The following is a 17,169-nucleotide window of genomic DNA, read 5'->3' as shown; positions in this document are numbered from 1 at the left end:
TTTCTTGGAATATAGTGGATTTATAATGCTGTGTTAGTTTCAGCTGTACTGAAAAGTGTATCAGTTATACATGTTTGTGTGCTCACTCAGTCATGTCCGACTCTTTGTGACCCTAAGGACTGTAGCCCACCAGGCTCTGTTATCCATGGGATTCTCCAGGCAAGAATACTGAAGTGGGTTGCCATTTTCTCCTCCAGGGGATCTTCCTGACCCAGGGATTGAACCCACATCTCTTGTGTCTCCTACATTGGCAGATGGATTCTTTACTACCAGTGCCAACTGGGAAGCCCATACATATATATATATATATCCACTCTTTTTTAGATTCTTTTTCTATATGGGTCATTTCAAAGTATTGGGAAGAGTTCCCTGTGCAGTACAGTAGTTTCTTATTAGTATCTATTTATATACAGTACTGTGTATATGTCAATCTCAGTCTCCCAGTTTATCCCCCCGCTTTCCACACTGGTAACCATAACATTGTTTTCTACATCTGTGACTCTATTTCTTAAATTTATTAAAAATAATTCTACTAACAAGTGCCATAAATGGAAGGTAACTGCTACATACACCATACAAACAAAAGCTGAAGTAAGCAGGGAGGTTAACAGCCCTGGAGAGGGGTGTAAAGACACACCAGCACTGAACGGAGCCTTTCTCCTTGCTGAGCAAAAGGAGAGGACAAGAACTAAACAGTGAACCACCTTCTCCCTGGGTCACTTAATGTAGTTTGAGGCTGTGTTCGTGCATCCCTTAAGGTAACATTTGAAAGCAAGGGTGGGAAGAGCACTGGGTCGGGTCTCACAGAACCTAGGTTGGAATCAATACTAGGATCTTCCACCCCATGAGGTCTTGATTTCCTCCTCTGATAAGTGGGGATTTACCTGGTGGCCCGCTGGTTAAGAATCCACCTTGCAATGTAGGAGACGTGTGTTTGATCCCTGGTCGGGGAACGAAGAACCCACATGCTGTGGAGCAATGCAGCTAAGCCTTTACACTACAGCACTACAACATGAGAGATCATATGTGGCACAGAAAGATCCTGAATGACACAACCAAGACATGATGCAGTTAAATAAATAACTAAATATTTTAAAAGACATCAAATTTTACACTTTAAATATGTACATGTCAATTACAGCACAACAAAATTGTTCAAACATATTCAACTTATTAAAAAAAAAAAAAAACAACAACAACCTTACATGTCTCACCGGGTTGTCTTTAGGGACAAAGGAAATCAGGGACTTGATTTTTAATTGTTTGTTCAATTGAACTCGGAGGCTAAGTCAGGCATTCTCAGAGGGAACAGAAACCTCTGGGAGGGGGCATGTCCTGTAGACATAAGATTGATTCAGTGTTTCGGGTAGGGAGAAGGAGCTACTGGCATTTGTGTGTTGTGCATGCATGCTCAGTCATGTCTCTTTGTGACCTTATGGACTGTGGTCCGACAGGGTCCTCTGTCCATGGGATTCTCCAGGCAAGAATACTGGAGAGGGTTGCCATACCCTTCTCTAGGGGATTTTCCTGACCCAAGGTTCAAACCCGTTTCTCTTGAGTCTCCTGCATTGGCAGTTGGATTCTTTACCACTGTGCCACGTGGGAAGCCTACTGGTTTTAAGCAGTTGGGAACGAAGGATACCACATGTTCTTTCCTGATAGCTCAGTTGGTAAAGAATCCACCTGCAATGCAGGAGACCCTGGTTCCATTCCTGGGTCGGGAAGATCTGCTGGAGAAGGGATAGGCTACCCACTCCAGTATTCCTGAGTTTCCCTTGTGGCTCAGCTGGTAAAGAATCTGCCTGCAATGAGGGAGATCTGGGTTAGATCCCTGGATCAGGAATATCCCCTGGAGAAGGGAAAGGCTACCCACTCCAGTATTCTGGCCTGGAGAATTCCATGGATATTGTCTATGGGGTCGCAAAGAGTCAGACAGGACTGAACAACTGTCATTCACCAAACAACAAAAAATGGATGCTCCCACAGCCTGCAAGACTCCCAGAGGTTCATCCAGATCTACTTCCAGGTGATCTACCTGCTCATCATGACCCCATCCCAGAAATGAGCTCTATTTTATACATCAGTAGAGGCTTCCTTCTCACTTTTCTTCTTTATATTTCACTTGTATTTCATCCTCTGCTTTATCTTAAGGCCTAGAACAATGACAATAATTCAATATTTTTTTCACTAAATGAATAGATAAATGCCTATTTTCTTATTGGGTTTTTACTTTTTTTTTTTTTAATTAAAATGGTAGAAGATATTTGTCTTTTAGGGTTATATCATTCAGGGCCAAATCAAGAGACAAACTGTACCACTAATTTGAATAGAGAAAATTAGATATAAAGAATTTTTAACTAATAAGTGGTGGTTAACAAGAATCCTCACTGGGTTCGATCCCTGGGTTGAGAAGATCCCCTGGAGGAGGGTATGGCAACCACTCCAGTATTCTTGCCTGGAGAATCCCCATGGACAGAGGAGCCTGGTGGGCTACAGTCCATGGGGTCGTAAAGAGTTGGACACAACTGAGTGACTAAGCACAACTAAAAGAGGTATAAAAAAACTGAGGCAGGGACAGGCAAGCTTCTTGGGTAAAGGGCCAGGTGGTAGATAGTTTAGGCTTTGTGGAGTAAGAGGCACAATCAAGGATTTACGTAGCTGCTTATAAAACAACACAGAAAACAAATTTCCACCATCTTTGTAATAACCGAGTACAAGCTTTGCTAATGAAGTTCTTTAATGAGAAGAATGGGATCCACTGCTTTGGGATAACATTCTGCTACTTTGGGGTTCAAATGTGAAAATCGTCCTTAGATGGAGGGGTGTGCAAATACAAGAGAGGGCTGGATTTAACCTGCAGGCTGAAGTTTGCCCTCCCTTGATCCCTGAGGGAGGAAGAAGGTAGGAGGCACTGAAAAACGGAAGAGGGGCTCCTGTGACCCAGGTTCAGACCTCTGCAGAAAGAACATAAATGCCCCAGGCTACACAGTCGTTCAGGAACAAAGAAATATGTCAGGGTACATGGGCTGTCCCTAGATCACACACGCAAAGTCAGGGAGTTGCTACCACGAAAAACTGGCAAAGCTGGGAAAAGTCCCTCCAGCTCCGTTTATGGTGTCCCTCCAGCGCCTTCTACTGGCAGAGACTAACAAGACAGCTGGCAAAGGAGACTTGTTTATAGGGTCAATTCTCAAAGAGCAAAGAAGATGCTTGGAGCTAAGAGGCAGTCATTTGATAACTGCACAGGAGATAGTAATAGAGAGTGTTGCACATATTTTTTTCCCAATCTGTTTCTTACCTTTAAAAATATTTTTTTGTTGTTGTTTCAAAGGTAAGGAGTTCCCTGGTGGTCCAGTGGCTAAGACTCCTTGCTCCCAATGCAGGGGGCCTGGGTTTGATCCCTGATTTGGAACTAGATCCCACCTGCCACAACTAAGAGTTCTTGGATGCAACTAAAGATCCCGCACGCCATAACAAAGATCAGAGATCCCAAGTGGTGCAACTAAGACCAGGTGCAGCCAAATGTCGACTTAAAAAATGCACAATGTCAGAGTTGCAGGTTAAGTTTTATTTGGGGCAAAAAGAGGATTGCAGCCCAGGAGACAGCATCTCGGATAGCTCTGAGAAACTGCTCCAAAGAGGCAGGAGGAAAAGGGGAGTATATATATGATTTTTGCTGAAGGGGGAATACATGCAATCAAGCACATATTTTTCCAGAACGTTTCTACTAGTCTCATGAAGCTTTTGCCAGTCAAGAGAAACAGTCATCACCATGAAGGATTTAAGTACTTTTCTAGATATGGGACGGAAAAGCATCTGCCCACAATGCGGGAGACCTGGTTTCAATCCCTGGGTTGGGAAGATCCCCTGGAGAAGGAAATGGCAACCCACTCCAGTATTCTTGCCTAGAAAATTCCATGGATGGAGGAGCCTGGTGGGCTACAGTCCTTGGGGTAACAAAGGGTCAGATACGACTGAGCGACATCACGACTTCACGATGACTAGATATGGGAAGATGCAAGAATTAGGCTTATCAGTTCGGCTCCTGATAATATCTAACTATCTGAAGACCTATCCTGCTAGTTTCCCCATCCCCACACCAGCACAGAGTGCCTCATTTCTGTTCTCCACCCTGAACTCCTTTCAGAGCATGTTAAAGGTCAGCAGCCGCAGCAAAACAGGATTTACTCCTTATAGAGGTAGATGGCAAGTGCCCACAGCAAGTGCCAATTTGTAGTTGACACAAATAAATAAAAATTAAAAAAAAATATTGATCTGTTAAAAACAACAACAAACCAATGACCCAAATGATAATCTTTCATGCTCAAGGAAATGGAGTCAGAAGAAACTCTGGTAAGAGGATTCATTTTTACTTCCTTCTCTGGAAGAAAATGGTATTTGGATTCTTTTTTACTTTTAATGATAGACTAGGATTAGTTAGTTCTAGCACCCTGATCACTAAAGAATAAATATTTTGATTAGAAACTAAAAGTTGATATAAGGAGTAAATCCTTCAGCATTGATTTCTTAAAATCTATATTCTTAACATAGTGTACCAGTCTTTCAAAAGTTTATTCCAACCCATTTCTTCTTTTGTACTCTAAAACATCTTCATTATGTTGTTTGATGAGATAGATTCACAAGAAAACAGAGATGCCCAAGGTCGATCCAACTTTCAGCCAATCAGGTCTGCCATGTGGATACTCCCGGATGAAGACCTTGCTGACTCAGGTGCCTGGCTGGGTTTCAGCTTTGAGAAAGGGACACAGCAACATGGATGGTATCATCTTGCTGGCTTACATCTATATCTTGAAACCAACTGGGTTTTATATTTGATATATTTGAACAGAGTCAGAGGTGGGGATCTAATTTTATATTCTTTGAAGTGTTGTTGCAGGAATGGGACCCCTTCTAGGGCCTGAGGTTGGGCTCTTGAATAACACTCAGAAATGAATTGTCTGAGCTGACAAAGCAAGAGACTTTACTGGGATGGGGCACCTGGGTGGTGAGCAGGAAGGTCAGGAAACCCAGGAGGACTGCTGTGCCACATGGTTCACAGTCTCGGGTTTCTGTGGTGATGGGATGAGTTTCTGAATTGTCTCTGGCCAATCACTTCCTCAGGGTCCTTCCTGGTAGCATGTGGTTCACTCAGCCAAGATGGAATCCAGAGAGAAGGATCCTCTGGAGGGAGGATGGTGAAATATATGGACTGGAGTCTCCTCTGTCCTCTGACCTTTCCCAACCTTCCGGTTGGTGGTAGCTTGTTAGTTCCAGGTTTCTTACTGGGACCTCCTGTTATAAAATAGCTCACGTAAGTGACTACTATCTTGCCTGACCAGGGATGGCTGTTTCAGTTAGTGTCTCCCCTAACAGTATGGCCAATGAATTGCTTCAATACCATGTAATCCAGTCTTTGCAGTGGATCCAAATCATTTAATATCTGGGGCCCAAATCCCGTGCATCAGTAACAACCGCCAAGGATAGCTTCATCCCACAAGTCCCACTCTTGGGCGCTGTGTTTGTCAGGATGCTTCTTCTCTCTACTGGACCTTCTCCTCTCCTTCCTGGTGTCCCAATCATGGGTGCTCTTCTTTCTGTGTTTGGACTTCTCTGTGCTGCCTGGCTCCACCTTGGCCTTCCTCCTATTCTCTTTGTAGGAATCTCCATCCTCGTGGTTCTTCCTCTTCCACTCTGCCTGCTCCTCGCCACCGTGTCCTCCTTCTTCCTTTTCCCTGGATCTTCTCTTCCAGCCTCTGTCTTGATCTCTGTCTTGATGGATGCTGGTGAGGTACTCTGAGATGCAGCTAGCCTCATCTTTGTGTTGTGTGGCGTGGGGACCAGTGGTCATTCCTTGCACAGGAGGCCTTGGAAACCACCAGTTATTGAAGAAATGGTCGTGTTTTTTCTGACAGTGACTAACAGGTTCCAGTCTTTGTCTGAAGTGATGACTACTGGACAGTGGGGACGAGTGGCTTTCCACTGTTTTCAGCCTTTTGGAGGAACCACAGGACTTGTGGGGCTGCCTGAAGGGGAAGCCCTGCTCCAGAACTGGAGGTCTGGGTGCTGTGTGGTCACTTTCTCTGTATGCAGAGTCTTCTGTCCCCTTTCTAAAGCAAACCTCTGGCTTTAATCCTCTGGCTCTCTGCTTTCTGATGTAATCCTGAAGTTCATGTTGAAAAGAGTCACAGGTCTTAGAATTTTCCATTATACTGACTATGGATGAATCTCTGCCAAGGAAGATGAAGAAAAACTTTCTGTTAATTGTTTTGCTATAAATGTATGCTTTTTCTTTGAAAAGATCAGGTTGTCAAATTTCTAGTGGAGATTATATTATTATAATCATGTACTATAAATACCATGTAGCTATTGGTTTTGAAAATATATGTATATTGAAATATTTATTTTGTATATATATTTTGAAAATATTGATTTAAAAAATATATGTAGCTGTCAATACCATGTATCTCTTGATTTCCAGACAAATACCCCAATCAAAAAATGGGCAGAAGAAAGACCTTAATGGACATTTCTCCAAAGAAGACATCACACTGGTCAGAATGACCATCATTTAAAAGTTTATGGATAACAAATGCTGGCGAGGATGTGAAGAAAAGGAAATCCTCTGACACTGTTGTTGAGAGTGTAGTTGATGCAGCCACTAGGCAATGCAGTATGGAGGGTCCTCAGAAAACTAAAAGTAGAATTACCGTATGATCCTGCAATCCCACTCCTGGTCATATCCTGGACAAAACTGTCATTCAAAAAGATGCAGGCATCCCTCTGTTCCTAGCAGCACTATTTGCAATAGCCAAGACAAGGAAACAACTTAACTGTCCATCAGCAGATGAGTGGAAAAAGAAGCTGTCTATATATATACAACGAAACACTGCTCACCCATTAAAAAGAACAAAATAATGCCATTTGCAGCAATATGGATGCAGCTAGAAATTATCATAGTAAGTGAAGTAAGTCATGAAAGAGAAAGACAAATACTGTATGATATCACTTATATGTGAAACCTAAAGTATGGCACCAACGAACCTAGGTACAAAACAGAAATGGACCTATAGACATAGAGATCAGACTTGTGGCTTCCAGGGCGAGATGGGGAGGAAGAGGGATGGACTGGGAGTTTGGGGTTGGTAGATGCACACTATGGCATTTAGAATGAATAAACAACAAACTCCTACTGTACAGCGTGAGGAACTATATCCAGTTTCCTGGGATAAACCATAATGGCAACGAATATTAAAAAATGAAATGTATATATGTGTAAAACTGACTCACTTTGCTGTATAGCAGAGACTGTCACAACACTGGAAATCACTTATACATCAATAAAAACATATGTGGTTTTGACATAGACTGAGAATCATAAAATATAATGGACTAAGAAAATGTGTCCTAAAACACTGTGTAAATTTGAGGATCTGGGAATATATCGTTAAAAAGATTATTTATTTACTTTTGGATGTGCTGTGTCTTTGTTGCTGTATGGGCTTTCTCTAATTGCAGCGAGCGGGGGCTGCTATTCGTTGTGGTGCTCGGGCTTCTCACTGCAGTGGTTTCTCTTGTTGTGGAGCGAGGGCTCTCGGGTGCTCGAGCTTTAGTAATGGAGGCACTTGGGCTCAGTATTTGCAGCTCCCGGGCTCTAGAGCACAGGCTCAGTAGTTGTGGTACACAGGCTTAGTTGCTCTGAGGCATGTGGGACCTTCCCAGACCAGGGGTTGAACCCATATCTCCTGCATTGACAGGTGGATTCTTTACCACTGAGCCACCAGGGAAGCCCTGGGAATATATCATTAATGTCTAAAATTTATCAGTGGTTATCACTAGGTTCAGGGATTATAGATGATTTCAGTTTTACTTACTTGTACTTTGTGTTTTTTGCCATAAATAACACTACTTGTATAATAAAAAAAAGAAAGTCAAGTCATTTTAAGAAAGCAGAGAGAACATCAGGCAAACAAATTATTCATAAATTCTACAAAAACAGAACTGGCTAGTCCTTGTATTATGTGCCAAGAAAGAGATAAAAGAGATCTTCAAACATGTTCTCACACATACGCACACACACACACACACACACACAGACATGTGTGTGTGTTTTAATCTCATAGATGGGGTAAAAGAACAGAGAAAGATTCTACTTATTGTGATAAAGTCTAGACCTGTTCTTCTTCTTTTTTTTAACAAATGAGAAACTGAGTTAGAGTTTAAATAACTTACTTAAGGTCACACAGCCAGAAAGTGGAAGAGCCAAAAATTGAACCAAGGCAGAGGATCCAGAGCCTGCTCACTTAACTACTCCAATATTGGTACCAACCTTCTAGGTGCTATGAGGACTAGAAGAGTGTTGGGTGCAGAGACACTGGTCAGTGCCCATCAGCTATTAATATTCTCATTAGGAAGCCGGAATGATGGCTAGCAGCATTTAATGTGTTACTGGTAGTCTATTCGGAGAACTTTGTCTCTATTTTATGTTAGTGTTTTGTTTTTCTAGTTAATTAAAATAAACACCTATTTGTGCAAAAAGTTAAAAAAAAAAAAAAGTCACAGCAGCAATATACACTGTAAAATCAAATAGTGGATTCTGGGCTTTCCTAGGTGGTTCAGTGGTAAAGAATTGATCCCTGGTCTGGGAAGACCCCACGTGCCTCAGGGCAAGGAAGGGCAACTAAACCTGTGTGCCACAAGTACTAAACTGGAGCTCTAGAGCCTGTGCTCTGCACCAAGAAAAGTCACTGCAATGAGATGCCAGTGCACCGCAACGAAGAGTAGCCCCCACTTACTGCAAGCAGAGAAAGCCCGAACACAGCAGTGAAGACTCCTGGCAGCCATAAATAAAAATGAATAAAATTCCTTAAAAAAAAAACCTGAGCTGATTTCTCTCTCTAGAGGTAACTACTGGCCATATTACTATTTTGGGGTGCCCATGGACTGAGGCTCGCCAGACTCCTCTGTCCATGAGATTTCCCAGGCAAGAATACTGGAGTGGGTTGCTATTTTCTTCTCCAGGAGATCTTCTCAACCCAGGGACTGAACCTGGGTCTCCCACATGCAGGCAGATTCTTCACTGTCTGAGCCACCAGGAATGCTGTATATTACTGTGTTCCTGAGGACTAAAACTCTGATCAAACAGGCAGGAGGTCAGACTGTGCATTCTGGTTTGCAACTCAACTTTTCTTCCCAAACAATGTATTCAGATTCATTTTCTACTTCAGTGCACAAAGTTTGTACCTTATCTTTATGGGAGCTTCTTGGTGTGACAGAACAGGCATGGACCATGATTCTTTAAAAAAACAAACAGGGATTTCCCTGGTAGTCCAGTGGTTAAGAACCTGCCTTCCAATGCAGGTCTGATTCCTGGTGGTGGAACTACAATCCCACATGCCAAGCAGCAACTAAGCCCACACCCTACAACTAGAGAGCCCTCCAGCAGCAACTAGAGAGAAGCCTGTGCAAAGCAAGACCCTGCACGGCTAAAAGAAAATTATATATATAATTCACTTAAAAAAATCAGATCCCTGAAAATTTAGGTCCTCCTAATTTTTAGCTATGGTCAACAAAGCAGCAGTATTTTGCAGACACTGCCTGAGCGACCCGGGTCTGTGGGGCGCTGTAGTGCTGCCAAGCGGCACTAGTGGTAAAGACCCTGCCTGCCCATGCAGGAGATGTAAGGGACTGCAGGTTCAATCCCTTTGCCAGGAAGATCCCCTGGAGAAGGGCATGGCAACCCACTCCAGTATTCTTGCCTAGAGAATCCCATGGACAGAGGAGCCTGGCAGGCTACCGTCCATAGGGTCGCACAGAGTCGGACATGACTGAGCAGCTGGGCAGCAAGAGCAGCAGTAGTAGGGTGCTGGCCTAGAGGTGGGCTGCCAGGCTAAGGCCCTCCTCCTCGGGAAGGATCTGCTCCTGAAACATTCTTGGTCAGGAAGAAGACTTCCTCCCGTAAACAGAACCTGAGAGGGGTTTGAATTTGTAGGAGAGGGGTTCAGTTTTTTTTTGGGGGGGGGGAGATTCAAACTGATTCTGGATTTTTGTGAGGTGATTTCAGAGAGGCATCCAGTCATTTCCTCATTGTGGAAGGATGAAAGTGAGAGTGTTGGTCACTCAGTCATTTCCAACTCTGCAATACCAGGGACTATAGCCCTCCAGGCTCCTCTGTTTATGAAATTCTCCAGGCAAGAATACTGGAGTGGGTTGCCATGCCCTTCTCCAGGGGATCTTCCCAACCCAGAGATTGAACCGAGATCTCTTGCATTGTAGGAAATTGTAGAAACCCAAGTCGCCTGCATTCTTTACTGCCTGAGCCACAAGGAGGGTGGAATGCAAAATCCCTGAAAGGACTCACTCCACCACACACACACCCCCAGGGCACAGGTGGGATCTGAGAGCCTTTAGGCAGGTTACAACTCTGGGCAGGTGTGGATCTGGAGTCAGGCTGCCACTTATTCATGCTGTTGACTTATGTCAATAGTGAAGGACAAGGAAGCCTGGTGGGCTGCAGTCTATGGTATCACAAAACTTAGACTTAGCGACTAAACCATCACTGCCACACCTCCTAAATATGCAACATAAACAGCCTTAACAAGCACTGGTAAGAGAGGGGTGTGGTCCAGATCTGTCCACTGGGAGGTAGGTGGGAGGGGACAGGGCTGGGGAAAGCAGGCCCTGCTTACATAGGGCTTGGATACAGTCATACACAGAAAACGTGTACACTGTGAGATCTGCCAAGCCTGGCCTATTTCACCTACTACACACCCCTGAAAGCTACCTAGAGTCCTTCTTCCTGGCTACCACCTACCCAGTCTAACCCTGGTCTCTTCCCCAGTGCCACGTATCAGCACCCATCCCTTTTCACCCACCCCTGAATCCGTCTCCAGGAAAAAGCAGCCAGAGAAATCTTTTTAAAGTCAATCTGATTACAGCGGGCACTCCTTGCTGTGCTCCGTATCTACGAACGGAGATCACCAATACCAGAGCCAGATTGTATTCATAGCCTGAGTCACATTCATTATACAAGAGCCCTGAGCATGGGGGCAGAGGCATCCTGGGACCAATTCCCACAGACCAAAGGACAACTGGATGTCTCCTCCAGCCAAGGCCCTCTGTTTCTTACTGCTCTAAAATTGTCCTTTGTCCCATGGCTCAGCTGGTAAAGAACCTGCCTGCCAATGCAGGAGATGCGAGAGACATGGTTGGACCCCTGGGTCAGGAAGGTCCCCTGGAGAAGGAAGTGGCAACCCGCTCCAGAATTCCTGCCTGGAAAACTCCACGGACAGAGGAGCCTGGCGGGCTACAGTCCATGGGGTCACAAAGAGTCACTCAGGACTGACCGAGCAAGCATGTGCGCGCGCGCACAACACACAAAAGTCCCCAGGCCACCCACGTCTGACTTCCACCTACTCCTCAGTCTCAGGTACCAGCTGCAACTGCTGCCTGCCTTTCCCTTTCTGCACCCCACCCCCACAGCCTTTATAGAATCCGTGCTCCCTCTGATCCCTCCCCCAAGCCCCCATCAGCTTCTCCCTTTCTTCACGGTCTGCTAGGTTATCCCTTTCCAGCCTACTTCTCCGCCTCATCTCTGGTCCTCTGGCTTTGTTTTTAGTTGGGATGCTCTATATTAAGATAAACTTAGCTACACCATAGAGTAGGAAGCAAAATTTGTTAAATAAATAATAATAATACCACATCTGGTTAAAACCAAGCCCTTGAAGACATTTCCTTCTGCTCAGAGCTCACATCATTTCCTCTCCCCTCCCATTGCTCTCACCCTCAGAGTTGGAGATTCCAGTCCACTTTTCTCCCAGGGAACTTGTAGGGAGTTTGGGGAGCTCGAACTGCCTGCAGGCTCTCCATCTCCCTTCACTCCTGTCCTTTCTTCCATGGTTCAGATCAGAACCCTAGGAGACACTCGTTGCTCCCTACCTCACCGGGCAGCACCATCACAAGTCCTGCTTGCTCTGCAGGATTGGGGACTTCCCTGGTAGTTCAGTGGTTAATGCTCCCCTGCTTCTAATGCTGGGGGCCTGGGTTCGATCCCTGGTCAGGGAACTAAGATCACACATGCCTGAGGTGCCCCTTGGAGCCACACACACACAAAAAGCATCCAGGATGGGAGCATTTCTTTACATGGAAGCTGCTCCTGCAGGGGGTGGGACCACATTTCTGCTGTATCACAGCTTTGTTGTTGTCTTAAACAGTAGTCTTTATGTTTACACAAAGCAGTACAAAATGAGGCGGTTCCTCAAAGGGTGACTTGGAGGTAGGAAATCCATCCTGAGCGGTCAAAGTGTTAGTTGCTAAGTCATGCCTGACTCTTTGTGACCCTATGGATTGTAGCCTACCAGGTTCCTCTGTCCATGGGATTTTTCAGGCAAGAATACTAGAGTGGTTTACCATTTCCTTCTCCTCACTGTCCCTTCTTAATTGGCCTTCTAGCTTCTGCTTGATGAGTCTGTTTCCAAACCAGCAGCCAGAATAATTATCTTCATCTAAACTTTTTATTTTTTAAATTATGAAAATATGATTGCTATATCCTTCTACTTCTCAGTATATTCATTATATTAATTTTTGAGAGTTTGATATTGAAACTCCAACTAAAAACCTTATCTGCTTAAAAAAACAATTGTAATATAGTGGAACTATATGTAACCTTGTTCTGTATTTTCTAAGTCTCCTGCAAATGTGTTATCTTGCAGAATACTTGCAAAATAAATTTTTTAATGTATGTAATCCTGGTCAAACCTGGTCAAACTCCTCTGCTCAAAATCCCTTGGGTATGCTTCTTTCCTAAGAAGGAAGCCCAAACCCCCAAGGGTGCCTACAAAGCCCAGCCACTAATGGTTGTCTCACTTATCTGAAGTTTCTGGTTTCTCTCGGATAACCCTCCCCTTGTTCCTCCTTTCTAGCCTTCCTTCTCCCTGCCAGAGGGGATGCGTGGGCACCCTCTAGCTCAAGCTCTTGGACTATGGATCCCAGGAGAAGACTCTCCTTTTCTGGATGCTGCATCTGACATACATTTTTAAACTGAAAATTTTGGTCTATTTTTCATCTTAACCACCCTCCAATAGAAATCCCTCACCAAGGGAATTCCCTGGCCGTCCAGTAGTTAAGCTTAAGTGCTCCCACTGTGGGGGGTGCGGGTTGGATCCCTGGTTCGGGAACCAAGATCCCACATACAGTGCAGAGTGGCCAAAAAATTAAAAAAAAAAACACAAAAACTTTTTAAAATTAAAAGGGTTTCCCTGGTGGCACAGTGGATGAGAATCTGCTTGCCAATGCAGGAGACAGAGCTCCATCCCTGGTCCAGGAAAATTTTGCATACCATGGAGCAGCTAAGGCCGAAAGCTACAACCACTGAGCCCTAGAGTCTGTTGGAGAGAAGTCCCCAAAACGAGAAGCCCATGAACTGCAAGAAGAGTAGCCCCTCCTCACCACAACTAAAGAAAGTCTGGGCAAAGTAACGAAGACCCAGTGTAGCTAACAACAACAACGAAAATTGGAAAAGAAAAAGAAATACTTCAGCAAGCAGAGATTCCTTATTCGCTGCTGTCTTATATCGAATTGCGCTGACCTAAAAGACTCTGATGCTGGGAGGGATTGGGGGCAGGAGGAGAAGGGAATGACAGAGGATGAGATGGCTGGATGGCATCACCGACTCGATGGACATGAGTTTGGGTAAACTCCAGGAGCTAGTGATGGACAGGGAGGCCTGGCGTGCTGCAATTCATGGGGTTACAAAGAGTCGGACACGACTGAGTGACTGAACTGAACTGAAGCGCGTGCATGCTCAGTAGTGTCCAACTTTGAATTTTGTGACCACATAGACCGTTACCCACCAGGCTCCCCTATCTGTGGACACTCCCAGGCAAGAATACTGGAGCAGGTTGCCATTTTCTCCTCCACGGGCTCTTTCTGACCCAGTGACTGAAGCCAAGTCTTTTGTCTTTCCTGCGCTGGCAGGTAGATTCTTTACCACCACGCCACCTGGGCCAAGGTAGATGCCTAATCACATACTTGCTGAATGAATATGGGAGTGAAGAAGGGCCTTGACCTCTCTCCACACTTCACCCCCACAAGTCCAGGTGCCCTGAGAAGCCCAGATCCAAGGAGTCTTACCTGCCTCAGCCGTGCTTCCCACCCAGCATCCTCCCGTTTGCTCCTCAAGCCACCACCTCTTCCAGCTAGCACGCCCACAGCCATCAAACATGAGTGCAAAAAAAAAAAAAGCAACACATTTGGCTCACCTTTTACCTGGAATCACCACCATGCATGCACTGGTTTACTGAGAGAAATTTCCACAGGTGGAACCCTTATTTCTCGAGCCTACAAGACTTTGGGGTCATGTAAGTAGAAGACCTGTGGGCCTACGGAGAGCAGAGTTTCACCTGCCTAGTACCTCAAAGGAAAGAAGGAAGGGAGGGAGGGAGGGAGGCAGGAACGGATCCCTAGTCAGGGGTAGGTTTTACTCAGCTCCAGGAGAAGAATCTCAACTTCTTTGCAGCTCAAACATCTCTGCCAGATCCCCTGGAAGCAGGGAAGCTGGGAAGCAGGAAGCCACACCTCTTTGTCTGGGGATTTCAGGTTTTAGAATCTCACCATCTCACAGCTCCAGGCTATCAGGAGAAATAAATCCAGTCATAGAATTTTAGGTGATTTAGGAACATTTAGGGCTTCCCTTGTGGCTCAACTGGTAAAGAATCTGCCTGCAATGAGGGAGACCTGGGTTTGATCCCTGGTTTGGGAGTATCCTCTGGAGAAGGGAAAGGCTACCCACTCCAGTATTCTGGCCTGAAGAATTCCATGGACTGTATAGTCCCTGGGATCACAAAGAGTTGGACAGGACTGAACGACTTTCACTTTTTCTTTCTTTCTGGAACACTTAAGCTCATCGCCTTGGGACACAGCCTCAAATCTAAATCTTATTATTCTATCCTGTTTGAAGAGTTTAGTTTGAAATATTTTAAAAATAAAGCAAGCCATTCTCAAATCATAAAATATAGCACACAAGCAGAAATGTGCACCATCAAAAACCTACAGCATGATGATTTATTACAAAGGAAAAGTTTATTAAACTACAGTTTCAGTTGGTAAATAAAACACTGCCATGCCCTGGCTCCTTTCTTAATCTTAATTCCCCAACTGTGTGATTTTTATGGTCGTCCCATCCTTGCTCTTTATCACTCAAGAATAAATCTCAATTTATGATAGTTTTACCTTTTTCTTGGTTATAACTAAATGGAATCATATCACATACAGTTCTTTCATTCTGAATTTCACCACAGTGCATTCATTTTCATGGCGGTATGGAATTCCAGTCTATGAAAAAAAATATACGTACATACATACACAACCACAGTTCATTTATCCATTCATGGGCATCATGAGGGTTTCCAGTCCAGGGCCATTTTTAAACAACACTGCCATGTATACTTTTACATAGATCTCCAGATATACTTCAGCCTGCATTCCTATAGGCTGTATACCCCGTAGAGGAAGATCTACAATTGCAGTCTACACGCTGTGGCACATTAGTTTCATCAGACACAGTCCCGCACTGTGGGACACTGTTTTTTATCAGACACTGTTTTTCAAGTGGTTCTATCAAGAGGTTAAATCCTCCCAGAATCATTTGAGTGCTTCACATTCTTTCTAATACTTGGAACTGTCTGGCTTTAAATTCTGTACTTAATTGCAACGATTAGAATCAACACTATTTCCATGTTCACAATGATACTGAGTACCTCTCCTAATATCTATTGACCTGTTGGATTTTCTCGAGTTCTCAAGTGAGTTCTTCGCTGGGTCTGTGTGTATGAGATCTCCTACTCTGTGCCTGGCATCTTCATTCTCTTGGCAGTATCTTTTGATGGACAGAGTTCTTAATTTTAATGTTGTTAAAGTTAATAATTAAACAGCACTTTTTTGTGTCATATTTAAGATGTAATTTCCTAATCTTAGACCAGAGTTTCTCTACCTCAGCACTACTGACATTTCAGTTTAGGTAACTTTTTGATGTAGAGGTTGTCCTGTGCATTATACAACGTTGGACAGCATCCCTGTTCTTTACCAGCTAGATGACAATTGAAACATCTACCTCAAGTTTTTCAGATTAATTAATTTTTGGCTATCTGAATTGCAGCACATGGATCTTCACTGGGTGTTTGTTGTGATATGCGGGATCTTAAGCTTGGCTCGAGTACACTGCTGTTTCCCTGGTGGCTCAGTGGTAAAGAACCTGCCTGCCAATGCAGAAGATGCAAGAGATACAAAATATGTTGGGAGGATCCCCTGGAGTAGGAAATGGCAACCCACTCCAGCACTCTTGCCTGGAAAATTCCATGGACAGAGGAGCCTGGCAGGTTACAGAGCATGGAGTTGCAAAGAGTTGGACACAACTGAACAACTGAGCACACATGCCAAATCAAATCCCAGACATAGAGTTTTGGTAAGGTAAAGATAGCTTTATTGCTTTGACAGGCAAAGGGAGATACATCAGGATTATGCTTTGAAAAATTATGTGCCAGAGAACTTGAAGATTTTTATAACAGCAGGTCAAAGCTGGGGTCTCTGAGAAGAATAGGGTGTGAGCAGGGCTTGTACTCCCTTAATCTCATCTCAGGTGGGTGGTTTCCCAATCTTGATGTGTTTCTGTGGTTCTTTTAATCTTGCCTCAGGTGTTTTTTTGGCTGTTCCTCCCTTGATTATGGGTTTCCCTGACTGAAATCAGATTGATTATATTATTTGCAGCCAAAGATGGAGAAGCTCTATACAGTCAACAAAAACAAGACCAGGAGCTGACTGTGGCTCAGATCATGAACTCCTTATTGCCAAATTCAGACTTAAATTGAAGAAAGTAGGGAAAACCAGTAGACCATTCAGGTATGACCTAAATCAAATCCCTTATGATTATACAGTGGAAGTGAGAAATAGATTTAAGGGACTAGATCTGATAGATAGAGTGCTTGATGAACTATGGACGGAGGCTCGAGACATTGTACAGGAGACAGGGGTCAAGACCAACCTCATGGAAAAAAAATGCAAAAAGCAAAATGGCTGTCTGGGGAGGCCTTACAAATAGCTGTGAAAAGAAGACAAGCAAAAAGCAAAGGAGAAAAGGAAAGATATAAGCATCTGAATGCAGAGTTCCAAAGAATAGCC

Source organism: Bos javanicus, chromosome 11 (genome assembly GCF_032452875.1).
Source record: "Bos javanicus breed banteng chromosome 11, ARS-OSU_banteng_1.0, whole genome shotgun sequence".
Taxonomy (NCBI): Eukaryota; Metazoa; Chordata; class Mammalia; order Artiodactyla; family Bovidae; genus Bos; species Bos javanicus.
This window is presented reverse-complemented; position numbering follows the sequence as displayed.